Below are 22,029 nucleotides of genomic sequence, written 5' to 3' on the forward strand. Positions count from 1 at the left end.
AAAGACCATCTGACAATGGTCTAACATCTCTAAACTGCTGCATAAAGAAGAGCTTACTTTAATGAAGTTTTCGGGTGTGGCTTTTATCTAATAGATTGCATTATAATGGAATTAGATAAAACCCTCAGAGATTTTAAGCAAATTATGTCAGCTTGAACTGAAACGGACAAAGTAACAATGAAGAGTGGTATGTAGACCCTTGAACTACCACTGGCAGGAAGGAGGCTAAGAAAACTACTCGGTTGCAAACATGATATATTTTTTTAACTGAAAAGGAAGAATAACTGGTGATGCAAAGATGTAAGCCCAATGGGCACAGCAAAGAGTCACGGAACATTAGACCAAAGAATTAGGACTGAGTATGGTTAGAGAAGCAAGGAACTGACAAACAGCACTCAGTTGATTTCAGAATTGCTAGGACCAATGATGGCATGCCTCCCATTGCCACCTTTTGGAGTAAAAACATCTATTGTAGTTATCCTACGTCTTTCTCTCTATTATATGTTGAATATAGAGGACAGAGGACTTGCCTCATTAATTTACAAGTTTTCAAATTGAGAGAAAATCAGGGGAGCTACAGTTGAAGTGCTATACCCAAGAAAACTCAGCCATACCTGGAACTCCTATACCTAAGCCGGAATCTCTGATAGAATGAGACTTTATGGGTGGAGGCCTGGGACACAGATGATTATATTTAGCATGTGATCAGAATAAGAGCTGTTTTAATGACAAGGAAGACCGTGGTAGGCTATATTTTTCATAATGGTCATAGCAATATCTCAGTCCAACCTACTCTTCCAGGACTTGCCTGTCTTCTATAAGGAGGTGGGGGGCCGGGCGCGGTGGCTCACGCTTGTAATCCCAGCACTTTGGGAGGCCGAGGCGGACGGATCACAAGGTCAGGAGATTGAGACCATGGTGAAACTGCGTCTCTACTAAAAATACAAAAACATTAGCCAGGCGTGGTGGTGGGCGCCTGTAGTCCCAGCTACTTGGAGAGGCTGAGGCAGGAGAATGGCGTGAACCCGGGAGGCAGAGCTTGCAGTGAGCCGAGATCGCGCCACTGCACTCCAGCCTGGGTGACAGAGTGAGACTCCGTCTCAAAAAAAAAAAAAAAAGGAGGTGGGGACCTTTGGAGATCATAGTTAATAAATAGAATGTTGCTGCTTTTGGTCATGGTAGTGCCGGGGCTGAGCCAGCGACGCCCTCCCTTCACTCTCCGCGCCTGCTCTCCAGCTGCCCGCCGGACCACCATGACAGAACAAGCCATCTTCTTTGCCAAGGACTTCCTAGCGGGAGGCATCACCGCTGCTATCTCTAAGACAGCCGTAGCATCGATCAAGCGGGTCCGGCTGCTGCTGCAGGTGCAGCACGCCAGCATGCCCATGGCCGCCGACAAGCAGTGCAAGGGCATCGTGGACTGCATCGTCCGCATTCCCAAGGATCAGGGCGTGGTGTCCTTCTGGAGGGGCAACCTGGCCAGTGTCATCTGCTACTTCCCCACGCAAGCCCTCAATCTCGCCTTCAAGGATAAGTACAAGCAGATCTTCCTGGGGGGCCTGGACAAGCCCACACAGTTCTGGAGGTACTTTGCGGGCAACCTGGCCTCTGGCGGCACGGCTGTCGTGCATCGCCTGGATTTCACCAGAACCCGCCTGGCAGCTGACGTGGGAAAGTCAGGCACAGAGCGTGAGTTCCGAGGCCTGGGAGACTGCCTGGTGAATCTCAGCAAGTCCGACGGCATCCGGGACCTGTACCAGGGCTTCCATCCGGGGCCTGTACCAGGGCTTCCATCCGGGGCCTGTACCAGGGCTTCAGCGTCTCCGTGCAGGCCATCATCATCTACCAGGCAGCCTACTGCAGGGTGTACGATACGGCCAACGGAATGTTCCCCGGCCCCAAGAACACGCACATCCTGGTGGGCCTGATGATCGCGCAGACTGTGACGGCCGTGGCTGCCGTGGTCTCCTACCCCTTCCACACAGTGCGGTGGCTGACGATGATGCAGTCCCGGCGCAAAGGAGCTGACATCATGTACACGGGAACCGTCCACTGTTAGAGGAAGATCTTCAGAGACTAGCGGGGCAAGGCCTTTTTCAAGGGTGCGTGGTCCAACGCCCTCAGAGGGGCGGGGGTGGGGGCGGGCTTCGTACTGGTCCTGTACGACGAGCTGAAGGTCAGCTAAGGGCCTTGGCATCCTCCACACGCACACCAAAGGAACCAAGAGAACCACGTAGAATCCTCAAGTGTGCAAACCATCGACATTCGAGAAATTCCAGTTGTCTTTTTCCCAGCAGGACCCTACCTGTAGATGGCCAGGAAAGGCTCTAGAAAAGGGGTGCATTGGCCGGGCGTGGTGGCGGACGCCTGTAGTCCAAGCTACCTTGGGAAGCTGAGGCAGGAGAATGGCGTGAACCTGGGAGGCGGAGCTTGCAATGAGCGGAGATCGCGCCACTGCACTCCAGCCTGGGTGACAGAGCGAGACTCCGTCTCAAAAGAAAAAAGAAAAGAAAAAAAAAGAAAAGAAAAAGAAGAAAAGAGAAAAGAAAAGGGGCACGTTGTGATCCAACCATCGGTACCGGATTCCAAGTCTTGATCACTGGGGGAAGGGAACCAGGGTGTCCTGGTGGGCCCACGAGCGAGGCACTCCAATACTCAGACCTAGAGTCCAGATACTTGTAGGTCCCAAGTCGTGTTTAAGTATTTATTTAAAACAAAAGAATCATGTTCCCCATTTGTACTTAAGCACTAGTCCCTCTTTTGCACAGCCAAGTACTTTCAGTTATGTTCTATGTTGGGCATCCTGCTGCGAAACAATAAACACAGGATGTGGGGTGGGGCGGGGAGAATAATAAAATAAATAAATAAATAAATAAATAAATAAATAAATCAAATGTAGCAGAAGTAAGACTAAGTAATATATTAGGCCAGCTTAGAAAGACGGTGCAGCTTCCACCTGACTTTTTTTTAGGACTCTTGCCTTTTGGAATTCAGACGTCATGTTATGAAGAGGCTGAGGCTACATGAACCCTAAGTGATGCTAAGTACAGCAAAGACAAGCTGTTCCTGCAAAGCCCTGCTCAAATAGCAAATTGACGACCATAATAATATTGTTGTTTTAAAAAACAGTATTATTGTATCAGTTTATCAACATGGAAAAGCTTTAAATAGATAATCTTAAATAAAAAGTAATTTTCTGAAGAATATATACATTATGATAGCATTAATATATAATATAATACATTGGAAGTGAAGCCTCAATAATTGTTGATTAATAAATTTAAAATATCAATACACTTTAAAATGTTAATTACTTTTTATCAAGTTGGAGAGTTTAAAGCAGAAGTCAAGCTCTTATCACAAGTGATCTTCTTTGTTGGGTAAATGCATTTATTAATTACTTTTAAAAATTTATCAAAAACCTGTATAAATAGGTGTTAAATATTTAAGGCACTACAGAATAGATGATGTTTAACGAGAAAACCTTTAAAGATGAGGTATTGGAAGAAACACAGAACAAGCAAAATGCATCAGTTTACTAAATGTAGGAAATGCAAATCAGTCAGTAAATTATTACAGCAAGAATGCATGGTGATTAAAAAAATAAGGTTAGTCTCAAACATACACATGCATTATACATATAGCAAGGACAATAAATGTAAGTTAAACATAATTCTTTAAAAGCACTCACAAATTGGATTAAATAATGCTTAAAAATTGTTATAAATGGTAAAAATGTTTAAGACATTCAAAAAAAGATACACAAAAACTGAAAATACAGGAATAGAAGTAGACAAATTAGACAATTATTAACAAAAAATGGAAGCAATATTAATATCAGATAAAAATAATTCAGTGTGAAAGAAATTCAGTGGAATATCGGGGGGAATAATTGTTCAAGGACAAGTATTTATCTTTATCTCCTTGGAAACATAATACAGTTTTGAAATTTATAGGCAAAGAGTGTTAGAACTATGAAAAGAGAGACTAAAGATGTAAATGTATTTTCTGGGTGACGTAGTTCAAAACTGATTTTTGCACTTATGATAAAATAATTCAGATAGAGATTTCTTGAGTGATTTTTTACACAATAAGATATTCTCTTTGTAAATTTCTGGTCAACTATCCCTGACTATTACCTGTTTTTACAGCTAAACTATAAAAATTTTAAGTTTCAACTTTTGAAATCGAATTGCCAGAACAATTAATTATGATATTGAATGACTGAATCTACAGACATTTGTTTCACAGCAGTGGGCTCTGTCTTCAATATAGAAAGACTTGAGTAATCAATTATAAATAAAAGTATAAAACATAAATATATATTTATAATCAACATAGTGTAAACTTCATATTTAAAAATTGTATAAAAATATAAAAATGAAAAGAGGTTTTTTAAGTGTTCAACTGACAATCCCATATTTATTAATTAAAATCAGGTAAAAACTATAAATTTAGATAACCTTCAATAAATTTATTTTATCACTTTTTTTAACTTTCTGCAAAATAATAGTGGGACATTCTTGATAAAAACAAACATCAATTTCAGGAACACTAAATATATCAAATGGAATTAATGTGCGTGATGATTTACTGTAATTTAACTGAAATAGAAAAATTGAAAACTATTCAAGTCACAGATAAAATTAATTTTAACTGTATCTTTGGGGTATAATTTTCCTAACTAAAACTCACTCCTATCATTAGAAAAAGAAATCCACGAAGAAAGAAGGAATTTTATACAGAACAAAAGTTATAGCATATGTTAAACTGCAGAAATTTACATAAATTGTCAATATTCTCACACTAAATGGCACTAAAAGGTTACTTTGAAAATGAAATTTAAATTAAAAAAAGAAGAAAACAGTCTTCCCTCTCTACCTATGGCATTTTACCGTTTTCCATTCACAATGGATAATACCTGAGGAAGAGTTCTGAGGTGGCAACATACTTGTACACCTGCTTTGCTAAAATTGGCTTAAGTGCTCATTCACTGGCAATTTCACTGCAATAGCAGATAGTTTATTTTTATTTTTTTTATTTTTTTTTAATTTTATTATTATTATACTTTAAGTTTTAGGGTACATGTGCACAACGTGCAGGTTTGTTACATATGTATACATGTGCCATGTTGGTGTGCTGCACCCATTAACTCGTCATTTAGCATTAGGTATATCTCCTAATGCTATCCCTCCCCCCTCCCCCCACCCCACAACAGTCCCGGGAGTGTGATGCTCACCTTCCTGTGTCCATGTGTTCTCATTGTTCAGTTCCCACCTATGAGTGAGAACATGCAGTGTTTGGTTTTCTGTCCTTGTGATAGTTTGCTGAGAATTATGGTTTCTAATTTCATCCATGTCCCTACAAAGGACATGAACTCATCATTTTTTATGGCTGCATAGTATTCCATGGTATATATGTGCCACATTTTCTTAATCCAGTCTATTGTTGTTGGATATTTGGGTTGGTTCCAAGTCTTTGCTATTGTGAGTAGTGCCGCAATAAACATACAAAATGGGAGAAAATTTTCGCAACTTACTCATCTGACAAAGGGCTAATACCAGAATCTACAATGAACTCAAACAAATTTATAAGAAAAAAACAAACAACCCCATCAAAAAGTGGGCAAAGGATATCAACAGACACTTCTCAAAAGAAGACATTTATGCAGCCAAAAGACACATGAAAAAATGCTCATCATCACTGGCCATCAGAGAAATGCAAATCAAAACCACAATGAGATTCCATCTCACACCAGTTAGAATGACCATCATTAAAAAGTCAGGAAACAACAGGTGCTGGAGAGGATGTGGAGAAATAGGAACACTTTTACACTGTTGGTGGGACTGTAAACTAGTTCAACCATTGTGGAAGTCAGTGTGGCGATTCCTCAGGGATCTAGAACTAGAAATACCATTTGACCCAGCCATCCCATTACTGGCTATATACCCAAAGGATTATAAATCATGCTGCTATAAAGACACATGCACACGTATGTTTATTGCGGCACTACCCACAATGGTAGTTTATTTTTAACTGCATTTAAGGTTTTGAATGCTGATGGTGACACAGAATTCAATCTGTGAGCCATTCCATGAGAAACTATTTAAGATTAATACTTAAAACTATTAATTAATTTCTGCAGTCACTGGGCCTTGTACACAAAATCATTGCTTTGTTAAGGTAAATGCAGATGTTTGTAAATTTATCTTTTAAATAAATGTATTTTTGAGAAAAAATTTCAATTTAACAAATATTTACTGAGCACAACTTGTAAAGAGAAGTAAGCAAATCAAATAAACATTGGGTATGATTACCATAGCAGTTTCTGAACACATAGTCCAATAAATATAGTGGATGTGTGTGTGTGTGTGTGTGTGTGTATGTGTGTGTATATATATACACACACGTATATATACGTGTATATGTATATGTGTGTATATATATATGTTATATATGTATATATATGTGTGGCTACACATATATTTATACACATGTATTTCACCCTCATGCTAACCATTACCAAAAAATTCATAACCAAAATAACCACAGATGCTCTCTTCTGTCTCCAAACTACATCTTTTCTGTTTTGAGGTATAAATTAGTAATATTAAGCAAGAATTGAAATTACTAGCATTCACTTGAAAAAATGAACTTAAATCATCACAGGCTGGTTTTGTAGATCTCTTAGATATAAAAATGGAAAGTTCTAGATTTAAAAAATCTCTAGGATATAATTACGTTTTAGTGTTCTTACAAGTCTTGATTTCTCCTTTCTGGGACATCCAGAATGTTGACTTTCATAATTATTTAACAGAGTCAAGATAGATACAACTCATATATTATAGCAACAATTCATGAAGCTACTTTGTCTCTGAAACCATTTTTAATAATGTATATGATACACTTAACACTTGGCCTGAAAGAAAATGTCACAAAATATATTCTTTTCTTTTACATGTCTTCATTTTAAATTCCTTTTCGTATCATTTTTCCCTACCATTGTATAGATATTTCATAACTTGCATTTTGGGTACTTTGTTCCCCTTCTTTGATGTCACTAAAAATAGTAAAAGCAAATTCACTTCAGAAAACAGCAGAAAAGTTGCATTACTTTTTTTTTTTTTTTACATCATCTCATGCTGTCACCTCTTATATATTTTTCTTCTAAATTGTTTGAAATTTGTCTCCCATATTATCTGGCTATACTTTTGATAATAATAAAACTTTATCTGCATAGTTACTTCAAACTATATTAAACGCACAGGTCAATTACCTTCCCACAAAAATAATTACTTCATACTTATTTTGCTGGGTTCAGTGAAGTTTGAATTAACTTCAGATTATTTCTTTTGTCACAGTGATTTGTATGGGTTTAAATTCGTCTTTTTCAAATAAAGTTATTTTCCTTATTTTATATTATATGTATCTATAGGAGAAAATGTAGCAAATCCAGAAAAACTGAATAAAGAACATAAGCTATGCATTGTCCAACTACCTGGAACCATACCTTTTTAGAGTTTGGTATAGATGATACCAGTTTTATGTGTGTGTGTGTATACATTTAATGTGCTGCTTTATTGTGTTTTAATATGTTTACATAATTCATTATATTTTAAATACCGGTTTTAAATATAGATTTTTCTGTAATAGTAAAGATGTTTTTTCATAAAAATGCAGAAAAAGCAGAAACGTATAAAATTAATAGTAATCTCTTATTCAGATTGATGAGCAAATTACACTTAATATTTTTATGTAATTAGCATTGCATAAAATAGTGAGATCAATATTTTAATTGCCAAAGAGCATAAATATAAATTATATATATTTGTGTGTATGTGTATATATGTGTGTATGTACATATATATCCATACATATATATAATCTATATACTATATTATATATTATTATATTGAGTCACTTGAGCCATTTTTGCTTTATTTCCATTTGCTTTCCTTTCATTATTTTTCAATGGGAAAGATTAATAAACTACCTAATGGCAATCACTAAGGTCATCAAATCATTCTTCCTATACTCTTCCATCTATTTCTCATCAGTCTTCTTTCTGAAATATATTTAAAAATCAGTATGTAGAGTATGACCTTAAATAGTAAATACAAGAATAAAAATATATGGAATATTCTTAAATGAGTTAAATTCTTTTTTTTTTTTAATTATTTTCATTTTCTCTCAAACATTCTCCTTCTGCAAAAGCTGGTAAGACCTCAAGCTGTGCTCTTATTTGTAATGGTAAGTGTCACTTTGGTGGCCATGTGGCTACACAGCATGAGGTAGCTATGATGAACCCTGATGAAAAATGACAGGTGCAAAATGAGAAAAGTTTGCACACAACAAGTTTGGCTTTATAAAGGCTTCAGGTTTACCATCATCAGAGAACCTTGATCTGCTGTGGTTTAAAACAAAGAAGGGAACCACCTGTTTTGCCTCAAGCAATAGTTAAGATCAAACAAAATATGCTCTGAAACAGTCAGACATGACAAAAGAGAGTGAAAGGGTTTTTCAGCAATGGCAACAGAAGTTACTTTCTCCAAAAAGAGTTGGGTTATTACCAAGTAAATCACAGTAGTAATAACCCAAAGGCAAATTAAAGAAAAGCAGATATATGCAGGTGGTAGAACAATATTTGCATTTCCATAGATTAATACTTTAAAACATACAGAAAAAACGAAGGGACACAGAGCTCATAGTAATGATTTGGGATATTTCCTCTGGCCAACATATCTCCTCAGTTTCTAGGGCACACACTGAGATTCAGGAGAAGCCTGAAGAAGAGCATATTTATAAAATAACTATCCACAACTGACATCTACTTGTAAAGGATTAATATACTTTTCATAAACATGAGAGATATATCCATTCACAAAACTCTTTAAATCACATTGTGCAACTTGGATATGATGGTTGCTTATTCATAGGATGAAGACGCAATGACTGGAATACACAAGGTAAATGACTCACACATAGGCACCATCACCTCCAAGTAAAAAAGCAATTTGTGAAAAACAAGGAAAACTCTTGTTTTTGTCGGGGCCAGAGAAGTATAGTTGATGGTAATTTGTAATCAGAAAACACAGCAAACTGCTCGATTAAAAAAAATCAATCCCAAACTTCTGTCTTTTTTACAGATTCTAAACAACTATGTTAATTAGACCTAAAAATCTATAGGTATATGTGCATAATCAAATCGAGTCTTACCGAAATCTAGATCTGATGGCTTCCAGCACCAACATTTAGAAAGATATCCCCAATGCAGGCCAGGCGTGGTGGCTCACGCCTATAATCCCAGCACTTTGGGAGACCGAAGTTGGTGGATCACTTGAGGTCAGGAGTTTGAGACCAGCCTGGCCAACATGGTGAAACCTCATCTTTACTAAAAATACAAAAATTAGCCAAGCATGGTGTTGCACGCCTGTAGTCCCAGCTACTTGGGAGGCTGAGGCAGGAGAATCACTTGAACCTGGGAGGCAGAGGTTGCAGTGATCCCAGATCGTGCCACTGCACTCCAGCCTGAGCGACCAGAGTGAGACCATGTCTCAAAAAAGAATTTATATATCTATATATATCTATATCTATCTCCAATGTGAAGCAACAATCATATTCTTGTTTCATAGAAAATAAAAATCATTAAATATCTACATGAAATAAGAATGCCTATTGTCTATTTACATAAAGTATAATGGCAAATTAGTACTTCCAAAAAATTATATTAAATGTTAATATTTTAATATAGTTTGAAAGTATAAAATAAAGACACAATTTTCTTATAATTCAATTCCTACAAGATGGCATTCTAAGTATTTGGAGGATACTTTCATTTTAATATTTTCATATGAACATCAGTTACATTCTATAAAACATTCATAAGAGTGCCTGGCACATCATAAAGGCTCTATAGTAATTAGTTATATAAAAACAAAATTATTTTCATAATCAGGAGGTACACAAAATGTTGTGGCATGCACTTTTTAAACTTTGGATTTTATTGTAATCATTTTTATAAAAAGAAAGAAAATGTATATCATGTATACATATAAAATGATAAAAAAATGAAAATGAGTTTCACACTAAGATACCCTACCCTATTTAATGGACATAAACACTGCTGTGTTTTCCTGTAAATCCTTCCAAAAAATATCTCTTACATATGTATTCTTATGTGTGTATGTGTATGTATACGTATGCATGCATATATTATACTTAGTATTTTTAAATAAATGGCTATATATTATAAGCACAGGAGTTTTACTAATCATTATGTCTTGGAAATACATTTGGTTGATATACATTTGAAACTCTCTATTAAATAGTAGTAGAGGGGCCGGGTACGTTGGCTCATGCCTGTAATCCCAACACCTTGGGAGGCCGAGGCAGGTAGATCACCTGAGGTCAGGAGTTTGAGACCATCTTGGCCGACATGGTGAAACCTCATCTCTACTAAAAATGCAAAAAACATAGCCGGGCATGGTGGCAGGTGCCTGTAATCCCAGCTACTCGATAGGCTGAGTCACGAGAACCACTTGAACTGTGGAGGAGGAGGTTGCAGTGAGCCAAGATTGTACCATTGCTCTCCAGTCTGGGCAACGAGGGTGAAACTCCATGTCAAAAAAAAAAAAAAAAAAAAGGTAATAGAAGGGAAATCATACTTTATTACTCTATAAGAGATATCATTAAAAAGATAAAAGCCCCTGCATATAACTTCATATTTATAGATCAAATACCAAATTAGCTTCTTTAGAATTCAAAAACAAGTCTCTAATGTTTTCTATCAGCATTTCTATGCAACTAGAGTAACTAAATTGTATAACAATAAAAGAAATAAAAGTACAAAATTGGAACCCTAAAAATAAAGCTGTCATTATTTCTAAATGACATAACTGCATATGTAGAAAGCCCAAAGTACTCTAGAAAGAAATAAGAGTGTTGATTAATAAATTTAGCGAGATTCTTAGATGCCAGGAAAATGTATTAAATCAGTTGAATCATCTACATAGTTGGCAAACTTTTCTTTAAGGAACAAGATAATATGTATTTTCACCTTTGTGGCCAATATGGCCTGTCACTACTCAACTTCGCAGTTATAGTAGTCCTTTGATTCGTGTTCCATACACTGTTCCATACCATAATCTTGCTACAAGCCTCTGCTGCTCTGAACATGTAGTACTAGCATGGTACTGTGTTCCATTCACATATTTCACAACAATCTCTACTTGACATTCAAACAGTTTTGTTTGCCTCACAATATAATTCCATCTGCAACATACATTTAGATATCCATTAATAGTCTGGCCAACTGATAGTACTTTTTTCCACTTGCTAGTAATAATTCTGAGTTTTTTCTTGGTTTCGTGACTTTTTTTTTTCCCAGTAAATGTAATGGATGCTAAGAAGGTAAGATATAACTGCCCTCTTGAAACAAGTAGTCCTGCCCATTAATTACTCATCAGTAGAAACACTTATGTTTACTGAAATGAGAAACCCAGTAAGGTAGCCTCATTATTCGAGGCTGGAATAGCATAGAACAGATCCACTTAGCTTCTAAGGTTCTGCCTGATTTTACAAGCATATTTTAAGAAAATGATGTCTAATGATTTATACAGTGAATAGGAATATCAACCCAGTTTTAAATAGTAATATCTAACCTTTCTTAATATTGTTGAACACTTGTAAGAAATTGATTCCAGGAGGTACAATCAACTAATACTTTATTTGCAATACTCCAGGACCCTGAAACATTAATTTCCATGCATATATATTAGTCATCTCAGGGAAAAACATTAGGTCACCCAGAGCAGGTTCTCATTTCTATCTTTACATACTATTTGACTTGACAAGAAAACATCAGCAAAAACTGTGTGAAGCATGCTAATAAACTCAGTTTCATCTTAATTAAGAGAATGACATAGAAGTAGTACTAGAAATCCATTCTGTTAATAGGAAAAAATGGAGAATTTTGAGTAAAAGTAAAGGCATGGGGTGGAGCCAAGATGGCCGAATAGGAACAGCTCCAGTCTACAGCTCCCAGCTTGAGCGACGCAGAAGATGGCAGATTTCTGCATTTCCATCTGAGGTACCGGGTTCATCTCACTAGGGAGTGCCAAACAGTGGGTGCAGGACAGTTGGTGCAGCTCACCGTGCACGAGTCGAAGCAGGGCAAGGCATTGCCTCACTTGGGAAGTGCAAGGGGTCAGGAGGTTCCCTTTCGTAGTCAAAAAAGGGGTAACAGATGGCACCTGGAAAACCGGGTCACTCCCACCCTAATACTGCGCTTTCCCAACGTGCTTGGAAAACTGCACACCAGGAGATTGTGTCCCACACCTGGCTCGGAGGGACCTATGCCCACGGAGTCTCGCTGATTGCTAGTACAGCAGTTGAGATCAAACTGCAAGAGGGCAGAGAGGCTGGGGGAGGGACACCCGCCATTGCCCAGGCTTGCTTAGGTAAACAAAGCAGCCAAGAAGCTCGAACTGGGTGGAGCCCACCACAGCTCAAGGAGGCCTGCCTGCCTCTGTAGGCTCCACCTCTGAGGGCAGGACACAGACAAACAAAAAGACAGCAGGAACCTCTGCAGACTTAAATGTCCCTGTCTGACAGCTTTGAAGAGAGTAGTGGTTCTCCCAGCATGCAGCTGGAGATCTGACAATGGGTAGACTGCCTCCTACAGTGGGTCCCTGACCCCCAAGCAGCCTAACTGGCACCCCCCAGTAGGGACAGACTGACACCTCACTCGGCCAGGTACTCCTCTGAGACAAAACTTCCAGAGGAACCATCAGACAGTTGAATTTGTGGTCTCACCAAAATCCGCTCTTCTGCAGCCACCACTGCTGACACGCAGGCAAACAGGGTCTGGAGTGGACCTATAGCAAACTCCAACAGACCTGCAGCTGAGGGCCCTGACTGTTAGAAGGAAAACTAACAAACAGAAAGGACAGCCACACCAAAAACCCATCTGTACATCACCATCATCAAAGACCAAAAGTAGAAAAACCTACAAAGATGGGGAGAAAACAGAGCAGAAAAACTGGAAACTCTAAAAAGCAGAGCAACTCTCCTCCTCCAAAGGAATGCAGTTCCTCACCAGCAATGAAACAAAGCTGGATGGAGAATGACTTTGACGAGTTGAGAGAAGAAGGCTTCAAACGATCAAACTACTCCAAGCTACGGGAGGAAAATCAAAACAATAGCAAAGAAGATAAAAACTTTGGAAAAAAAAAAAACCAGACAAATGGATAACTAGAATCACCAATGCAGAGAAGGGCTTAAAGGAGCTGATGGAGCTGAAAGCCAAGTTTCAAGAACTATGCGAAGATTGCAGAAGCCTCGGGAGCTGATGCAATCAACTGGAAGAAAGGGTATCAGTGATGGAAGATGAAATGAATGAAATGAAGCAAGAAGGGAAGTTTAGAGAAAAAAGAATAAAAAGAAACAAACAAAGCCTCCAAGAAATATGAGACTATGTGAAAAGACCAAACCTACGTCTGATTGGTGTACCTGAAAATGACGGGGAGAATGGAACCAAGTTGGAAAACACTCTGCAGGATATTATGCAGGAGAACTTCCCCCATCTACCAAGGCAGGCCAACATTCAGATTCAGGAAATACAGAGAACACCACAAAGATACTCCTCGAGAAGAGCAACTCCAAGACAGATAATTGTCAGATTCACCAAAGTTGAAATGAAGGAAAAAATGTTAAGGGCAGCCACAGAGAAAGGTTGGGTTACCCACAAAGGGAAGCCCATCAGACTAACAGCTGATCTCTCAGCAGCAACTCTGCAAGCCAGAAGAGAGTGGGGGCCAATATTCAACATTCCTAAAGAAAAGAATTTTCACCCCAGAATCTCATATCCAGCCAAACTAAGCTTCATAAGTGAAGGAGAAATAAAATACTTTACAGACAAGCAAATGCTGAGTGATTTTGTCAACACCAGGCCTGCCCTAAAAGAGCTCCTGAAGGAAGCACTAAACATGGAAAGGAACAACTGGTACCAGCCACTGCAAAAACATGCCAAATTGTAAAGACCATCGAGGCTAGGAAGAAACTGCATCAACTAACGAGCAAAATAACCAACTGATATCATAATGACAGGATCAAATTGACACATAACAATATTAACTTTAAATGTAAATGGGCTAAATGCTCCAATTAAAAGACACAGACTGGCAAATTGGAGGAGTCAAGATCCATCAGTGTGCTGTATTCAAGAAACCCATCTCAAGTGCAGGACACACATAGACTCAAAACAAAGGGATGGAGGAAGATCTACTAAGCAAATGGAAAACATAAAAAGGCAGGGGTTGCAATCCTAGTCTCTGATAAAACAGACTTTAAACCAACAAAGATCAAAAGAGACAAAGAAGGCCATTACATAATGGTAAAGGGATCAATTCAACAAGAAGAGCTAACTACCCTAAATATATATGCACCCAACACAGGAGCACCCAGATTCATAAAGCAAGTCCTGAGTGACCTACAAAGAGACTTGAACTCCCACACAATAATAATGGGAGATTTTAACACCCCACTGTCAACATTAGACAGCTCAATGAGACAGAAAGTTAACAAGGATACCCAGGAATTGAACTCAGCTCTGCACAAAGTGGACCTAATAGACATCTACAGAACTCTCCACCCCAAGTCAACAGAATATACATTTTTTTCAGCACCACACAACATCTATTCCAAAATGGACCACATAGTTGGAAGTAAAGCTCTCCTCAGCAAATATAAAGGAACAGAAATTATAAAAAACTGTCTCTCAGACCACACTGCAATCAAACTAGAACTCAGGATTAAGAAACTCACTCAAAACTGCTCACCTACATGGAAACTAAACAACCTGCTCCTGAATGACTATTGGGTACATAACGAAATGAAGGCAGAAATAAAGATGTTCTTTGAAACCAATGAGAATAAAGACACAACAGACAAGAATCTCTGGGACACTTTCAAAGCAGTGTGTAGAGGGAAATTTATAGCACTAAATGCCCACAAGAGAAAGCAGGAAAGATCCAAAATTAACACCCTAACATCACAATTGAAAGAACTAGAAAAGCAAGAGCAAACACATTCAAAAGCTAGCAGAAGGCAAGAAATAACTAAAATCAGAGCAGAACTAAAGGAAATAGAGACACAAAAAATCCTTCAAAAAATTAATGAATCCAGGAGATGGTTGTTTGAAAAGATCAACAAAATTGATAGACCGCTAGCAAGAATAATAAAGAAGAAAAGAGAGAAGAATCAAATAGATGCAATAAAAAATGAAAAAGGGGATATCATCACCGATCCCACAGAAATACAAACTACCATCAGAGAATACTACAAACACCTCTACGCAAATAAACTAGAAAATCTAGAAGAAATGGATAAATTCCTCAATAAATAGACTCTCCCAAGACTAAACAAGGAAGAAGTTGAATCTCTGAATAGACCAATAACAGGCACTGAAATTGTGGCAATAATCAACAGCTTACCAACCAAAAAGAGTCCAGGACCTGATGGATTCACAGTTGAATTCTCCCAGAGGTACAAGGAGGAACTGTTACCATTCCTTCTGAAACTATTCCAATCGATAGAAAAAGAGGGAATCCTCCCTAACACATTTTATGAGGCCAGCATCCTCCTGATACCAAAGCCTGGCAGAGACATAACCAAAAACAAGAATTTCAGACCAATATCCTTGATGACCATTGATGCAAAAATCCTCAATAAAATACTGGCAAACCGAATCCAGCAGCACATCAAAAAGCTTATCCACCATGATCAAGTGGGCTTCATCCCTGGGATGCAAGACTGGTTCAACATATGCAAATCAATAAATGTAATCCAGCATATAAACAGAACCAAAGATAAAAACCACATGATTATCTCAATAGCTGCAGAAAAGGCCTTTGACAAAATTCAACAACCCTTCATGCTAAAAACTCTCAATAAATTAGGTATTGATAGGATTATCTCAAAATAATAAGAGCTATCTATGACAAACCCACAGCCAATATCATACTGAATGGGCAAAAACTGGAAGCATTCCCTTTGAAAACTGGCACAAGACAGGGATGCCCTCTCTCACCACTCCTATTAAACATAGTGCTGGAAGTTCTGGTCAGGACAATCAGGCAGGAGAAGGAAATAAAGGGTATTCAATTAGGAAAAGAGGAAGTCAAATTGTCCCTGTTTGCAGATGATATGATTGTATATCTAGAAAACCCCATTGTCTCAGCCCAAAATCTCCTTAAGCTGATAAGCAACTTCAGCAAAGTCTCAGGATACAAAATCAATGTACAAAAATCACAAGCATTCTTGTACACTGATCACAGACAAACAGAAAGCCAAATCATGAGTGAACTCTCATTCGGAATTGCTTCAAAGAGAATCAAATACCTAGGAATCCAACTTACAAGGGACGTGAAAGACCTCTTCAAGGAGAACTACAAACCACTGCTTAATGAAATAAAAAAGGATACAAACAAATGGAAGAATATTCCATGCTCATAGGTTGGAAGAATCAATATCGTGAAAATGGCCATACTGCCCAAGGTAATTTATAGATTCAATGCCATCCCCATCAAGCTACCAATGACTTTCTTCACAGAATTGGAAAAAACTAAAGTTCATATGGAAGCAAAAAACAGCCTGCATCGCCAAGTCAATCGTAAGCCAAAAGAACAAAGCTGGAGGCATCACGCTACCTGACTTCAAACTATACTACAAGGCTACAGTAACCAAAACAGCATGGTACTGGTACCACAACAGAGACATAGATCAATGGAACAGAACAGAGCCCTCAGAAATAATGCCGCATATCTACAACTATCTGATCTTTGACAAACCTGACAAAAACAAGCAACGGGAAAAGGATTCCCTATTTAATAAATGGTGCTGGGAAAACTGGCTAGCCATATGGAGAAAGCTGAAACTGGATCCCTTCCTTACACCTTATACAAAAATTAATTCGAGATGGATTAGACTTACATGTTAGACCTAAAACCATAAAAACCCTAGAAGAAAACCTAGGCAATACCATTCATGACATAGGCATGGGCAAGGACTTCATGTCTAAAACACCAAAAGCAATGGCAACAAAAGCCAAAAATGACAAATGGGATCTAATTAAACTAAAGAGCTTCTGCACAGCAAAAAAAACTACCATCAGAGTGAACAGACAACCCACAAAATGGGAGAAAATTTTTGCAACCTACTCATCTGACAAAGGGCCAATATCCAGAATCTACAATGAACTCAAGCAAATTTACAAGAAAAAAAAACCCCTTCAAAAAGTGGGCGAAGGACATGAACAGACACTTCTCAAAAGAAGACATTTATGCAGCCAAAAAACACACGAAAAAATGCCCATCATCACTGGCCATCAGAGAAATGCAAATCCAAACCACAATGAGATACCATCTCACACCAGTTATAATGGCCATCATTAAAAAGTCAGGAAACAACAGGTGATGGAGAGGATGTGGAGCAATAGGAACACTTTGACACTGTTGGTGGGACTGTAAACTAGTTCAACCATTGTGGAAGTCAGTGTGGCGATTCCTCAGGGATCTAAAACTAGAAATACCATTTGACCCAGCCATCCCATTACTGGGTATATACCCAAAGGACTATAAATCATGCTGTTACAAAGACACATGCATACGTATGTTTATTGTGGCACTATTCACAATAGTAAACACTTGGAGCCAACCCAAATGTCCAACAGCGATAGACTAGATTAAGAAAATGTGGCACATATACACCATGGAATATCATGCAGCCATAAAAAATGATGAGTTCATGTCCTTTGTAGGGACATGGATGAAACTGGAAACCATCATTCTCAGTAAACTACTGCAAGGACAGAAAACCAAACACCTCATGTTCTCACTCATAGGTGGGAATTGAACAATGAGAACACATGGACACAGGAAGGGGAACACCACACTCCTGGGACTGTTGTGGGGTGGGGGTAGGGGGGAGGGACAGCATTAGGAGATATACCTAATGCTGAATGACGAGTTAATGGGTGCAGCACACCAACGTGGCACATGTATACATATGTAACAAACCTGCACATTGCGCACATGTACCCTAAAACTTAAAGTATAATAATAAGGAAATGCATGTAATTCATGGCCTGATAATCATTGACAACTATATTAACACATATTAGCAGTAACAGCTCAATCTAATATCTTAGATACAGAGACTTTAATAATCCAAAAAAGAATACAAAGCTGAATATTTATATTTCTAGTTTTTAGTAAATAGGGATGTATTCACTGGACTTTGCCTGACCCTACAGTCCCAGAGCTTTTTTTTCTCCACATAATAAAATCCACTTACTCTTAAGTGTAGATTCACTATGTCTACACTTCCATGGTTAAAATTCACCTCAGAAAAAAAAGGGGAATTAAGGAGTTGTGATCTCTTATTCTGAAACTTTTTCCCTTCTGTCCTTTGTAACTCTTCAGAATGAATATTTTTGCTTAGTTCGTATGACATTGTGTCCATTAGGGTCCTCAATCTTGTTGAATAACTATTGTTCCTAGTGCTAAAGACCATATTCTAGTAACTTCCATGGCACTCAATCTGCCTGTATCTAAGACCTTGTCTTCTTAGTGGTCTGATCTGCAAGTAGCCCTATTTGGGAACAGAAGCCATTCTATATACATCTATCCAAGGTCGTGAGTCCGACTATAGATCTAGGTTTTGAAATCTGACCTCTCTTTTCTCTGAAAAACAAACAAAACCAGAGAGTCTAATGTCAGTTCCATGCTTCAAAATAGACATTATTTGACGGTATCCTAAATTATAATAATAAATCTCTTGATCTAAATAAGCACGTTATATCTCATAAACATCTTAATGGTGATAAGATAAAAAATATCATGAAAGTAATGATAATAAAATTATTTTTAAAACCCGATGCTTATTTATGTCATAATCTATCCATCCTCCTGATATAAAAAAAGTATCATTCAGAAATTATCTATTTTGTCTTACCAAGATGTAATATTACTTAAAATGCTAAATACAAGTACTTTCATTAACAATATTGAGAGAAAGTCATTTATATGATCATAAACTGAATTATTAAACAATATACAAAAATTTAATTTCAATATTTTGAGGGGTGTCCAGGGACTCACATGACAGGAGCACAATATTTCTAACTATAGGCTCTACAAATAATATATTTTATTGAAGAAAAATATATGCTTCCTTTTTTTCTGTCTACAATATTCAAATGCCAGTTGAGGATTCTCAGATGCTTTTAAATGTTTCGTAAGTATTTATGTCTCTTCTTTAGAATTGTTTATATTATTGATTGGTTCATCTTATACCTTTTTGAGTAGATGACAATAAATTTAGCTATTTCCTATCTAAATAGTAAACACTTCTCGAAATTCTAGGATGTGGATAATTAAACATATTTTGCAAATTACAACCTTCTCAGCATAATGGAGTTTCTTTAGTCTGGCACAAAGTAATTATTTAGCTTTTAGAATAGCAATTTAAAAACAATTTTAACATAAGACACACAGTAATGATAAAGACTACTATTGCATAGTCAATTATTTAATTAAGTATAATACTTTAATTATATCATTTTAATTTTATAATACTTATTTAGCTATGTTAGTCACATATAACTTAATTAACCTAATTAGTATATCATTATCATGATCATCAGTAAGCATCAGCAGAAATAACTATAAAACTGAAGAAAAATACATTGTTCTGGGAGTGATAGGTCAAATTAACTGTAGACCTAGAAGGTAATATGTTCACAGAAGCTTAAAGCTTTGAGAAGAGATATTCTGTATTAAGATCAGCTTGTATCTTCCCCAGGTCTGCATACAGTGTGCTGACAGTTTAGACTTAACCTTACCAATTGAGACAGCAACTGCAATTGAAACAATAGGTGCAAACCTAGGAAATAGTAAAGATTCTTCAATGGACATTAGATAGATAATACCGTTTAAACTAGGATATCAGCCAGTATTTTTCCACCTAGGTTACAACAAATCTATATACAACACCTCACACTTGAAATTATTTCATTGCTCTCCACAATATGGCTTAGGTTTTATTTTGCAATTGCAATTATTGTGAGCCGTTTACTCCATTATTTCTTGCTTTTGTTCATTTTATTAATACCACTTTTAGATTATGTTTTTGCTGCTTTTAAATGTTTAATCATTTAATGTTTAAACATTTTAAATGTTATACCAGTTTTTCATTCATTTTCAATTGTCTTTATTGTAATCAAAATATTTAAAGTTTAAATATTTTTCTGAGTAAAGATTTGTTCAGATTTCATATACTTAAGGATTTTTTCACTTTAAAAAATGTATTTTAGTTGCATGCTTTTGAACTTTCATCTGTGACCCCAAAGTCACTGAAGAAGAAACATTTTAAATAAAATGAACTTTTCCTTTCTTAGTTTATCTTATTAAGTTAAATTTTAATCATTTTATATTCAGACAATGTGTTTACTTTTCCCTTTAAAATTAGTTAAGATTTAATTGTAATGTAAATACTTTAGAAAAATAATATTGTGTAGCTGGTGGAATAGAAACCAGAGGAATTAACTGTGATAAAAAATAGTTTATGTCAATTATTCCCAACTCATCTTTATGGATCAATTACTGAACCAATAATAGGCTTGTAAAAAGGAAATGGTATATATGTACCGTACTGAGTAAAGAAGAAAGACAGTAGAGACATTCTATGCTGTCTTAATTTATCAATAGGTAATATGCCCGCAAGAATAAAATATTCTACCTCAAGCTGGATGTGATACAAGAAGTGAGAAATATTCTTACCCAGTGATTTTGACTACAATCGGGTTCCCTATTATATGAGTGTTGTTTATAAAGAGAGAGTTAAGCTAAGGTAGGATTTCACCCATCAAGCAAACAACGAATCATAGCAAAGTAGCCTCCCAGCGAATTTGCTTCTTACTGACCTTATAGTCTGCTTATCCAAAAGCATCATCGTAATAGGGCATCTCTGTTCATCTTTGGATGAGGAACACTTACCTTCTTCCCCCAGTTGCCTATCGGAACTCTGCTTTTAACTCTCACTAGCTTATATATTAGTAGTTAATAGATGACTAATTATCATTAGATCAAATACTCTAATTTTCCTTGAGAGATAGCATGGCAGTGACTTGTTAGTAGTAAGGTCACCCCCCAAAAAAGAATACGAATTCCTGTTTACAGTCATAAAACAATTCTCAGAATTTTTTATAGTATTTGACATTTTTAGGTGTTTTTAGTTGTGAGGAATGAGGCTTGTCAGCTCCGTATGCCATGATGCTGAAGAATTCAGTACGTTTAAATGATTTTTCTATGACTTTAGGGCCCAACTCCAGAAAGAACACTAGCTGTTTAGTACTCATTTCTTACCAACATTCACATTATGTACTAGTCTATAGTGACTAACTTGTCCTATATCCTCCTCCTTGAAAGATTTATAAAGTTTGGAAAATTTTCACTTCAATGGTTCAAAGCTTTTAACTGCCCTCAAACTCTGACAATTTAAAGTCAACAGAGACACACAGTTGAAATCTGTAGACCCACGGTTCACTTCTTTAATGTGTTATCATAGTGTTGCATCTGTATAGGTTTCCCCACAAATTTCCCACTTAAAAAAGAAACAACAAACTCATCAAAATCTCATAGCATGCATGGTTTTTCCATTTATTCACCTCTTTCATTGAATATAAATTACTGTACCCAAGGCATATATAAGTTGGACATCTGAAAAATTATACCTAGGGTCAAATAGAAAACAATGTGAATATGTTTTTCTGCGTATAAAATGAAAAACATCAAGCCAATAATAATACAGGCAAAAATAATTATGATATTTCACCATTGCTGAAATATGACAGTGAGCTGCTTCTTTCTTTGGTCATACCATAGGAAAATGTATGGTCACGTACTTTAAATCATAAACATAAGAAGATAGTATAGGATTACTTATAGGTAAAAGCTCAGAAGGTGAACACTA

General features: G+C 36.9%; 1 pseudogene; it reads left to right on the top strand.

The window, feature by feature from the left end:
- The first annotated feature begins 1,238 nt into the window (after positions 1-1,238).
- Positions 1,239-2,185, top strand: LOC129478533 (ADP/ATP translocase 3-like; annotated as a pseudogene).
- Positions 2,186-22,029: the final 19,844 nt, after the last annotated feature.

The sequence above is a fragment of the Symphalangus syndactylus genome, chromosome 3, assembly GCF_028878055.3.
Source record: "Symphalangus syndactylus isolate Jambi chromosome 3, NHGRI_mSymSyn1-v2.1_pri, whole genome shotgun sequence".
In the NCBI taxonomy this organism is placed as follows: Eukaryota; Metazoa; Chordata; class Mammalia; order Primates; family Hylobatidae; genus Symphalangus; species Symphalangus syndactylus.